Below are 11,137 nucleotides of genomic sequence, written 5' to 3' on the forward strand. Positions count from 1 at the left end.
CCCTGCTCCTGCTGCCACACTGTTCCTGAGCCAGCCCAGGATCCATTGGCCCTCTTGGCCACCTGGGCACACTGGTCCTGGCAGCTGGAGCAGCTGTGAGGGTTGCCCCTTGTTAAGCACCAGCCTCATGGTATTTAAACTCCAGTCCCTGCAGAAAGGTCCTCTCCCACTCTCCTCTGGGTGGGATGGGCTATTGCAGGTGAGCCAGCAGCCCAGGTGAGGCCTCTCCCTGTGGGAGGTGCTAAAGGAGTAGCAGATGTGCTTCAACAGCTCCATGTCTTTCTTGTGCTGGGGATTCCAGAGCTGGAGGCAACTCTGCAGGGGGGGTCTCTGAGTGGGACAGAGGGGCCAGAACCCCCCCTCACCTGCTGCCCACGCTGGGGGATCAGCCCAGCACACAGAGGGGTTCTGAGTGCCAACACACACATGGCTGGGACATGTCCAGCCTCTCACCCACCAGCACCTCCAAGATCTTCTCAGCTGGGCTGCACTTTTTGCTTCCCATGTGATACTGTCTTCAAGGTTCAACCACTTTCAGGATCTCTCCTCTTACTCTTTTTCAGGCTGTTCTTTGCTGCTCTTTCCTCCACTCTGCCCTTAGTTCCCAGTGAGTTGTAAATTAAGGTGAATAACAACTGGAGTCTGTCCCCAGGGGCACCCGACAGCCCTGCTCATTCCTACCCACTTGTGTCACTGGGGTCTGCATGGGCCTGGCCTCTAATACCTGCAGGTTCTCAAAGGTCTCTGAAGGGAAATGCTGCTGTCTTGCCCCCTCCTCCCCATGTGGGAGATGAAAGTGGGCCCTCGCCTTGTCCCCCCTCTCTGCTGCCCTTTCACCCACAACCTTCGGGAAGTGCTGCAAGAAACTGCTTGGGCACAAGGGCCTGCCTGGGCTTTTCATGGGCTGATGCCTCTGGGCATTGCTTTGGGCGTTGCTTGACCAGTGGATGATGTTACCTGTGCCAGACTGGCTGAAAGGATGGACCAGACCTGGCCAAGCCAGCCAGGCTGACCCAGAGCTGAGCCATGCAGGTTGTGTGGCACAGCTGATGACTGAGGCCAAATGGTGGAACCATCAGGGTAGGAGGAAGCTGAGCTTTCTATGGGAGCAGTGGAACACAAATGAGCCTGGGACAAGGGTAGGTAGGGCAGAGTGCCAACAAGCAAAGATACAAATGCATTGGGTCATTTCCCTCCTGATAGAGGAGGGGGGGAAGGCCTGGAGATGAGCATGACAGCTTCAGAGGACGCTTTCGGTCCCCTTTGGTGCCATCTGCCTCAGCACAGAGCTGTATGTGTGTCCTGATCCTCGTCTGTTCATCTTCAGGCCACACAGTGATGCTGTGGAACAGCCTTGGGTGAATCTGCACTGGGGCTGTGGTGATGCTGTGAGGTAGCTCTGACAGACTCCAGTGTTACCTTTATTTACAACTCACTGGGAACTGAGGGCAGAGTGGAGGAGAGAACAGCAAAAAACGGCCTGAAAAAGAGTAAGAGGAGAGATCCTGGAAGTGGTTGAACCTTGAAGAGAGTATCACATGGGAAGCAAAAAGTGCAGCCCTGTGAAGAACTTGGAGGTGCTGGTGGGTGAGAGGCTGGACATGGCCCACCATGTGTGCTGGCACCAGAACCCCTCTGTGTGCTGGGCTCGGGAGTAACTCTGAGAGGCTGAAAGTCTCTGCATGTCACACTGCACCCATCAGTGACCAGAGCCATGAGGGTGTCACCTGGTGACTGTGACCGATGCTGCCCCGCTGTTGTCCCCTCTTGACAACCTCCCCGCAGGCCCCACCCCGTGCTGCTGCCAGGGCCACCTGAGCCCCTTGGACTCCAGGCTAAGCAAGCCAAGCTCCCCCAGCCCCATCTTACAAGCTGTGTGCACCACCCTGGGGGTCCCCAGGACTGGCTTCAGTTTAGCACAGTGTTTCTTGTCACGAGGGAGCCACAGTCACAGGGGGTGTTGGAAGTGTGGTGGGAAAGAGCCGAGCGGGAACCAATGCTGCCCTCCAGCCACTGGCCACTCTGTGTGGTCACTGCCACCACCCTCACTGCCAGGGTACGTGGCTCCTGTGACCCCGAGGGAGGTGTCTGGGATGGCTGTGACTGTTAGTAGGAAGTTCCAGGATGAGGAACCACCAAAGACTGAGACTGTGGCACAGCAGGGACGGAAATTCCTGTTGGAGAGCGGGGTGCTCCCACTGCTCCCCTTTGGGTGAGCCCTGGCATGAGCTGCTCAGACTGACTCATGTGCACGAGTCTGGGCCTCCACCAGTGTGGTTTAACCCCAGCTGGCAACTAAATACCACACAGCTGCTTGCTCACCCCCCACCCCTTTCTCCCCTCTCCCCTGGTGGGCAGGAGATTTGGAAAATATAAGTAAACAGTTTAATAAGTAAAACACAATAAAATATGAAGACGTCTCAAGTCCTTGAACCTCCAGGTGGCGGAGAGAAGAGCATGTTCGAGATCATCTGATGGAACTGGCTGGGCACAAGTCTGTGGGGCCTGATGAGATGCCTGCCAGGATCCTGAGGGAATGGGCTGATGGGGTTGTCAAGCCCCTCTCCTCCCACTTGAAAACTCAAGTAAAGTCCTTGGGGACTGGAACTAAGGAAATACTGCTCCTCTTTTTAAAGAGGGGAGAAAGGAAGATGGAGGGACTACAAACCGGAGAGCCTCACCCTCTGTGCCTGGGAAGATCATGGAGCAGATCCTCATGGAAGCAGTGTTAAGGCAGAAGCCAGACAAGGAGGTGACCTGAGACAGCCAGCACAGCCTCACCACAAAATTGTGCTTGACCATTGGTGACAGAGCAACTGCAACAGTCGACAAAGGGAGACCGACCCATGTCACCTGCCTGGACTGGTGCAAGGACACAGACCCACACAGCTCGTCTCCAAAGCAGGGGAGTTGAGGAAGGAGTGTAGGAACAGATAGAGGCTGGGGAAGGGGCTATAGGAACCCACAAAATCTGAGGAAGGGGCTGTTGGAGCTGTAGAGCCTGTGGAAGCTGGAGAAGGGGCTACAGGAACAAATGGGGGGTAGAGGGGAGAGAGGTTATAGGAACCCATAAAGTCCAGGGAAGGGCTATAGAAACCACACGGGCTGGGAGAAGGGTTATGGAAATCCATAGAGACTGGGAGAGCAGGGGGAGGGGGCTACAGGAACACAGGGGGCTGGGGAAGGGACTACAGGGAACCATAGGGGCTGGGGGAGGGGAAGAAGGGCTTATAGGAATCCATAAGGGCTGGGGAGAGGCTATAGGACATGTGGGGCTGGGGAGGAGCTATAGGAACCCATAAGGGCTGTGGGAGATGGGGAGGGGCTATAGGAACCCAGAGAATCACAGAATGGTTTGAGTTTGAAAGGACCTTAATGATCATCTCCCTCCAACCCCCCTTGTGATGGCAGCCACCACAAAAACTATCACTATATGATGGTAACCACCACAAAAACTATCACTATATGATGGCAACCACCACAAAAACTATCACTATATGATGGTAGCCACCACAAAAACTATCACTATATGATGGCAGCCTGTCAGGACCTGTTTCCAGCAACGCTGCCATGGCAACCAGCAGTGAGGCCCGTTTCTAGGGGCAACCTTTACACCTTTACATTTAAAGCCCACTGGGGCCCTGGTCCCACACAGGTGGCCTCCCACAGGCCTCTGAGGACCCTGAGCAGATGTCAGCACGTACTGACCCAAGAGGTCCACCTGGGGTCTACCTGGCTGCCAAAACACACCGGTTTTAAAGCTGCTGTTTCGGGGCTTTGTAATCTGCTCTCTTGTTTTGCTGTTCCAGATTATACACAAAGCAATAACAGATCACACATCACCAGTGTCCTGGTACAGGATTGGGCCAGGAAGGAGGGTACTGAGTGGGTTTTCCACACACCCTACTATCCCCAGGGAAATGGGATGGTGGAGCATGTTAATGGTCTGTTAAAACATTCTCTGAAAGCACACAAATCTGGAAGGGATGAAAGGTTACCCTCTGAATCAGCTAAACAACAATAGAGGCCGATGGGCAGGCCTGTATTGAGGGCTTTCTTGAGCTCCATGTCTCTCAAATCAGGTTCAAATAATAAAATTGATGACTTTCAGGACAATCTGAAGATGGGCCAGCCAGTCACGGTCAGTTATACATAGGACAAGGATGTGTGTGTTTCAAACCCCCTCTGACAACAGCAGAGAACACAACCAGCTTTCCAACCCCTCAAAACTCACAAAACTATGTATTTGTGACTTTACTAACATAGCAGGATGTGATTTTAACTATTGCCTAGGAGAAACCGTGTTACAGAACATACACAGCAACTTTATGTTACACAACAATTCGTCTCCAGCATCGATTGAAAGGGACATTATCCTGGTCAAAAACCTGCTGGAATCCTGACCTGCACAAGCTGCTACAACAGCTGAAGAAGAAAAGTCAGAAGACATCGATCAGTGTCCATCACAATATGGAAAAGGCTCATCATGTTGTACCAGTCCATTAGGATACATGCCCGGAATAAAAACAAGTACAACAGACATTCAAACACCACAAAAAATCTTTTACTGCAGTGAGAATAAAAAAAAACCTAGCAAAGAGAATCAAAAGCTAAAAAGAATACAAAATAACTACTTTATCGGTTGGCATTAAAACAATACTATGAACAGCATTTAATACAGTAGTAACTAGGAAAAAAAAAGGGAGTTAAAGGGATACCAAAAAAAGGATATTAAAACAATACTACAGAACAGCTTTTAATACAATATTAATTAGTAAAAAGGAACTAAAGGGATACCAAAAAAGGATCTTAATGCAATATTACCGGTGTGCAAATAGGAATATTTGTCTCTTCCTGTATCTTCCCCACTTGTATGGCTCAAATGCACCACTGCGTGGACCCAAATGACCACAGGGTGTTGTCAATCCATAAGTCCATTCCTCTAATAACATCAATCCCTATTATATATTCTAGTATTTTTGCTACCATTACTCTGTAAGGTTTTGGTGGATGGTCTGCTATTTGTAGTGTTATTTCCAGCATACACTCCTGAACTACCTGTTCCCCGAGGCCCCGTACAGGTGCTGGGTCCCTCTTATGTTTGTCAGGATTGCCGTGAATAATAGAGACCTCTGTCCCAGTATCAACCAGTGCCAGCAAGTTTGCTTGTTCTCTGTGGACCAATGTATTGTACAAGTGGTAAAAGGTCGTTGATCCTTACGAACACGGCAAACAGCAGGGGACTGCACTGGGGCTTGACCACACCCCTATTCAAGTTTATGATGCTCCTCGTACGGAGGAGTGTTGGACTTTGCTGGCTCAAACCCAAAAATACTGGATCTGTGTTACAGAACCGATTGACTGCCTCCTGCATCTCAACCCAGGGATATGTCTGTTCTTGTTTTGTAGCTCTTCTAATTTGGTGCTGTCTGGCTAACCTCCATAAGGCTGCTGTTGGCTGCCCATCAATATCTCTGTTGGGAACTCCTTTTTTAAGTACATCTTGAAATAACAGTTCATTCCCCTTTTCCTCCTTCCCCTCCTCTCTGGTTTCCACTATTATCTCGTTTATTTCCGTGGTCGGCTGTTTTGTCTGTGTGTGGGAGACCTGGGAGGTCGCCGAGTTGCTGCAACCTCTCTACAATCCCTTCTATGGGTACCCCCGGGTTAGGCACTAACAGTGGAATAATGTATGGTTTCCAGAGTAAAGGACAGCCTTCTAACAGTTTGTTTTGCATTACTGGAATTAAAGGCTGTTCTATGTAAAGTTCAGGGCTCTGCAATTCAATAGCTATTTTCATCACTTCCCCTTTCAGTATCCTGATTACTTGATGAAGAGTTACCCAGGGTGAACTTCCATCCTGCCATGATCCATCATTAGTAAGACAGTCACTAAAACATTCAGCAATAACTGAAACTAAAGTTTTACTAACTCCCTGTTAGCTGTGACGTCACAGGGAAGCACGTGATGTCACAGGGATGATATAATATCACAGGAGAGATGTGATGTCATATAGTGGTTGTGACATCATAGGGGAGATGTGATGTCACAGGGGAGCACATGATGTCACAGGGATGATATGAAATCATAGGAGAGATGTGATGTCATATGATGGATCTGATGTCATAGGGGAGATGTGATGTCACAGAAAGGATGTGATGTCACAGAGGAGGGTGTGATGTCATAGTGAAGATGTGATGTCCCAGGAAGGATGTGATGTCACAGAGGAGGATGTGATGTCATATGATGGTTGTGACATCATAGGGGAAATGTGATGTCACAGGGCAGGTGTGATGTCATAGGGGACATGTGATGTCACTGGGATGATGTGATGCCACAGGGAGCACATGATGTCACAGGCATGATATGATATCACAAGGGATGTGATGTCAAAGGAAGGATGGATGTCACAGAAAGGATGTGATGTCATAGGGTAGGTGTGATGTCATAGAGGAGCCTTGATGTCACAACAAGGATGTGATGACACTGCGATAAAAGATTTTTTTGTGGTGTTTGAATGCCTGTTGTACTTGTTTTTATTCCGGGCATGTGTCCTAACGGACTGGCACATAAATTGGCGCAGTGGGCAGGATGCATGGGGGAATAAAACAGTGTTGTGTGGGGAAATTCGCTGGTGGAGTGCTCAGCCAACAAAGCTGTGTCCCTGCATGAGTGGCGGGGGGATCTTCAGGTGGAGTGCACAGCCTGTAGAGCCACATCCCCGTGTGAGTTGTGTGAGAAGGGAGATTCTCAGGTGGAGAGCACAGCCTGTGCAGCCACATCCCTGTGTGGGTGGTGAAACACAGAGTTCAATTAACCCTCTGTGTGTGGGCACTGGGGGTGCCCATGTCTGTGTTTTATATGTTTTGTTGGTTTTTTGCCTGTTTTGAACCGGTTTTTGTTGATTAAGTTACTATACGGGTGACAGTGCCTTTGTTTTATATGCTTTGTTTGTTTTTCGTCTATGGGAGGTAGTTCTGAGCAATTAATTATGAATATACCACACTGCTTAATACCTAGAATTAAGATTTGTCCCTTTTGCAACTGTTCATTATATGTACGACTTCTTTGTAATAACTGCAATAAACATATCTTGGGACTGAGAGGCATCCAGGAGGTAAGGCTAGATTGGACTCTAAATTTCTATTGTATTCGATGTGGAGCTAATCAAAGCCTAGAAGATACACAGGGGTTATCATATCCTCCCCGTGACATCACATCCTCCCCATGACATCACAGCTCCCCTATGACATCACACCTGCCCTGTGACATTACATCCTTCCTGTGACATCACATCCTTACCTTGACATCACATCTCCCCTACAACATCAGAGATCCCCTGTGACATGACATTCTTCCTATGACATCACATATCCCCTATGATGTCACATCCATCACATGACATCATACCTCCCCTGTGACGTCACATCCTTGTTGTGACATCACACATCTCCCCTATGATGTCATATCCATCATATGACATCACAGCTCCCCTGCAATATCATATCATCCCTGGGGTGTCATGCCCTCTCCTATGACATCACATATCTCCTGTGATATCACATAATCCTTGTGACATCACAGCTCCCCTATGACATCACACCTTCCCCGGGACATCACATCCGCCATGTGACATCACATCTCCCCATGACATCACACCCTCCTCTGTGACATCACGCCCTTCCCGTGACATCATACCTTTCCCTATGACGTCACAACCATTGTATGACATCACATGCCTCCTATGACATCACACCTCCCTATGACATCACACCTCCCTATGACATCACATCTTTCCTGTGACATCACATCCTCCTCTGTGACATCACATTACTACTATGACATCACAGCTCCCCTGTGGCATCACATCCTCCCTGTGACATCACATCTCCGCTATGATGTCACATCCATCATATGACATCACAACTGCCCTGTGACATCACATCCATCCTGCTACATCACAGCTCCCCTATGATGTCACATCCATCATATGATATCACATCTCTCCTTTGATATCATATCATCCTTGTGATGTTACATTGTCCCCTGTGACATCACATCCTCCCTGTGACATCACAGCTCCCATGTGACATCACATCCTCTCTGTGACATCACATCCTTCCTGTGACATCACATCTCTCCTGTGAAAAACAAAACCCAGTCAGTCCAATCTAGTCTGTCCCATATTCTGCCCAGGAACCCTCCACCAAACAGATCCACCAGGTGGGGGGAAACCCGTTTTCGGGGACTGACACGTCACAGCAAAAGGGAAAACCCCTCAGTGGATATTTCCACGAGTTCCTCTGGCATCAACAAAAGGACTCCCTCCAACAGTCTCTGGGATAACTCTATTAATACAAATTGGCACAGTTAAAGGTTCGTGGTGGTCAGGGACAGGGCCTGGCTGCAAAAACACACTTCAAACAATGTCAAAATTGTTGTTAAAGCAAAGCACAAACTCAAAACCAAACCAATCCACAAATACATTAGGAAGCAAAACCCTGATCTACTCCTTCCAATCAGTGACTAACACGCAGAGCTGACACTTCCCATCCAGCACAGGCATCCCTGAGGGGGAGGAAGGCAGGTTCAACCCCTCCGTTGATCCAGTTTCAATGGAAATCTCCCTCCAATTCTTTCCCCATTTCCAACTCTCTTTTATGCTATTTCGGAGTTTGAGGGTTTCTACTGAGAAGTGCTACAATTGTTTCTGGGTGCCTGGGGAGCTTTGTGGGGCATCGTGACCTTATCCCAGCCGGGAAGCAGCAGCTGGACTCTCTTTGCCATCTGGGAAGCAGCAGCTGGTTTTCCTCTCTAATTCTTATTCTATGTTACCTTTTATCCTTATCTCTCTCTCCACACTCTGGGACCATTTCTCTGGCTTGTCCAGGTCCCCCTGGATGCCATCCCATCCCTCAGGTGTGTCACCTGCCCCGCTCAGCTCAGTGTCACGGGCTCAGGGTGCCCTCCATCCCTTGGCCTCCATCATTAAGGAAGATGCCGGATACTGGGGCCAGGAGTCAGGAATTGCAGGGTGTGGAGTCCAGCTGGGGATTCCTTGCTGGGGATAAGGGCACAGACAGCGGGATTGGGAAGGGGGCAGCAGTCCTCAGCCTCTGGAGGTGTCTCCTGCTGAGTGGGAAGGACAGGAATGGCTTTGAGAAAGATCTTGCAAATTCCCAGTGGAGGAGGTGCCCGGGATGTGAGGGAATTCTCTGTGGTGGAGGCAATCACATCCCCTTGGGGTGCAGGGGCTGTAAATGCCCCCCCTGAGCAGCTTCACCTCCTCTGTGAAGCTCACCCTCCCTCCTCAGTCAACGTTCCTCAATTATCCAACAAACGAGGCAGGAAGCAGAAACGGGCAAAAGGAAAATCTTCCAGGTCACTGCCGGCTCCTCGGGAAAATCCAAGGCAAATAGTCAAGTCATTCAGCTGAGATGTTTTCCCAGCTGCCCCACAATGGTCTCTTGTGTCTGGTCAGGGGCCCGTAAGGATGGAAGGTGTCCCAGAAATGTGGCCAAAGGTGAGTGGAGAATTGAGGCTGTGGCAGGTGCCGGGAGCCCCCGCTCAGTGCCTGTCCTTGATCTCTGCCCACGGGGGTCCCAGCACAGAGGGGCCTCTGAGGCGGGGACAGTGGGGCGGGAAGGTGCCATCCTGCTGAGGGCCAGCGCTGGGCCCAGGGCAGGGCAGGGCCATTCCTGGGGACAGAGGCACTGGGGCAGCTTTGTTTTAAACGCCAAAGAGCATTTTGTATGTATACATCATTAGTTAACCCTAAAAAACTTTGTGGCATCAACATCATCTACTGTCACAGAGTCAGCCCCTTGCTCCATTAATTGAACCATCCACATTTGTGCTCACTCCCCAGGTTGCTGAGAATATTTAGATAAAAGATTTTTAATGTCTTCTGGGGAGAAATCAACAATCTCATCCTGTCTCACTTGGTTACCCTGATTATCCACCACAGCCTTCCATCGTACAACAGGGGCTACCCTTGTTGTTGATGGCTTCCCTGAACTTTCTATAGAATCGTCTTCATCAGAATCACCACTACTACTCCATACGTTACCATCCCACTTCTCCGGGTCCCAATGAGGGGCAGTGACTACAGCCTGCACCCGTGGCCCCCCATCACTTCGTTCTATTTTCCTTTGCCTGTGCTGAATAGTTCTCTCAGCATATTTCTCAGCTAAAGTAACACATTTATCTTCTACCCTGCTCTTTTCAGTTTGAAGGTCAAGCAAAGCCTGGCGTTGTACCAATTGAGTGGCTCTTACAGCATTCAGCTGCTCCTGCAGTTTGTTGTTCTTTTCTAATTCCTTTTGCAATTTTTCCACAGTTAACTTACATGCAGCAAGCAGCACACCCCCCATATGTCTGGCATGTTCCAGACAAATGCTTGATTTAGTAGTAGGGGTTTGTGTAAACTGCTCCCAGTGTTGCAATACCTCCATCAGGGTCTGCTGTCCCCAGCATTCAGGGGAAATCTTTGTACATGCTTCCCATTTATTCCATAAGATATTCCATGGCTCCTGCCCCCATTCTACTAATTCACAGGGAGGAGCAGCAGTTTTCTTGGGTTCATTGCCACCTGTGGCCGACCCTCCTAACCACTTCTCCATCTTAATCTACTAAACGTTCTCACTAACAAATACAATAACAACAGAAGGTTCTCAGTTTCAAACTAAACACAGCACCTATACACAAATCCACAAATACAATTTCAAGCTAAATACAAGAAGACACACCAATTCACAAACTGTGGTCCTTACACCACAAAGAAATCTAACCACATATACACATCAAATCTAAAGTCTGTGTTTGCACCAACCACAGAATACACACTCTATAATAGCTCTGAATGGATCCTCAAAAAGACATATCGATGAATAAAACAACAATAAAACCTAACCCACTGAGTATCTTCTAGGCTTTGATTAGCTCCACATCGAATACAATAGAAATTTAGAGTCCAATCTAGCCTTACCTCCTGGATGCCTCTCGGTCCCAAGATATGTTTATTGCAGTTATTACAAAGAAGTCGTACATATAATGAACAGTTGCAAAAGGGACAAATCTTAATTCTAGGTATTAAGCAGTGTGGTATATTCATAATTAATTGCTCAGAACTACCTC

Source organism: Lepidothrix coronata, unplaced genomic scaffold, assembly GCF_001604755.1.
Source record: "Lepidothrix coronata isolate B3197 unplaced genomic scaffold, Lepidothrix_coronata-1.0 Scaffold278, whole genome shotgun sequence".
Lineage (NCBI taxonomy): Eukaryota > Metazoa > Chordata > Aves > Passeriformes > Pipridae > Lepidothrix > Lepidothrix coronata.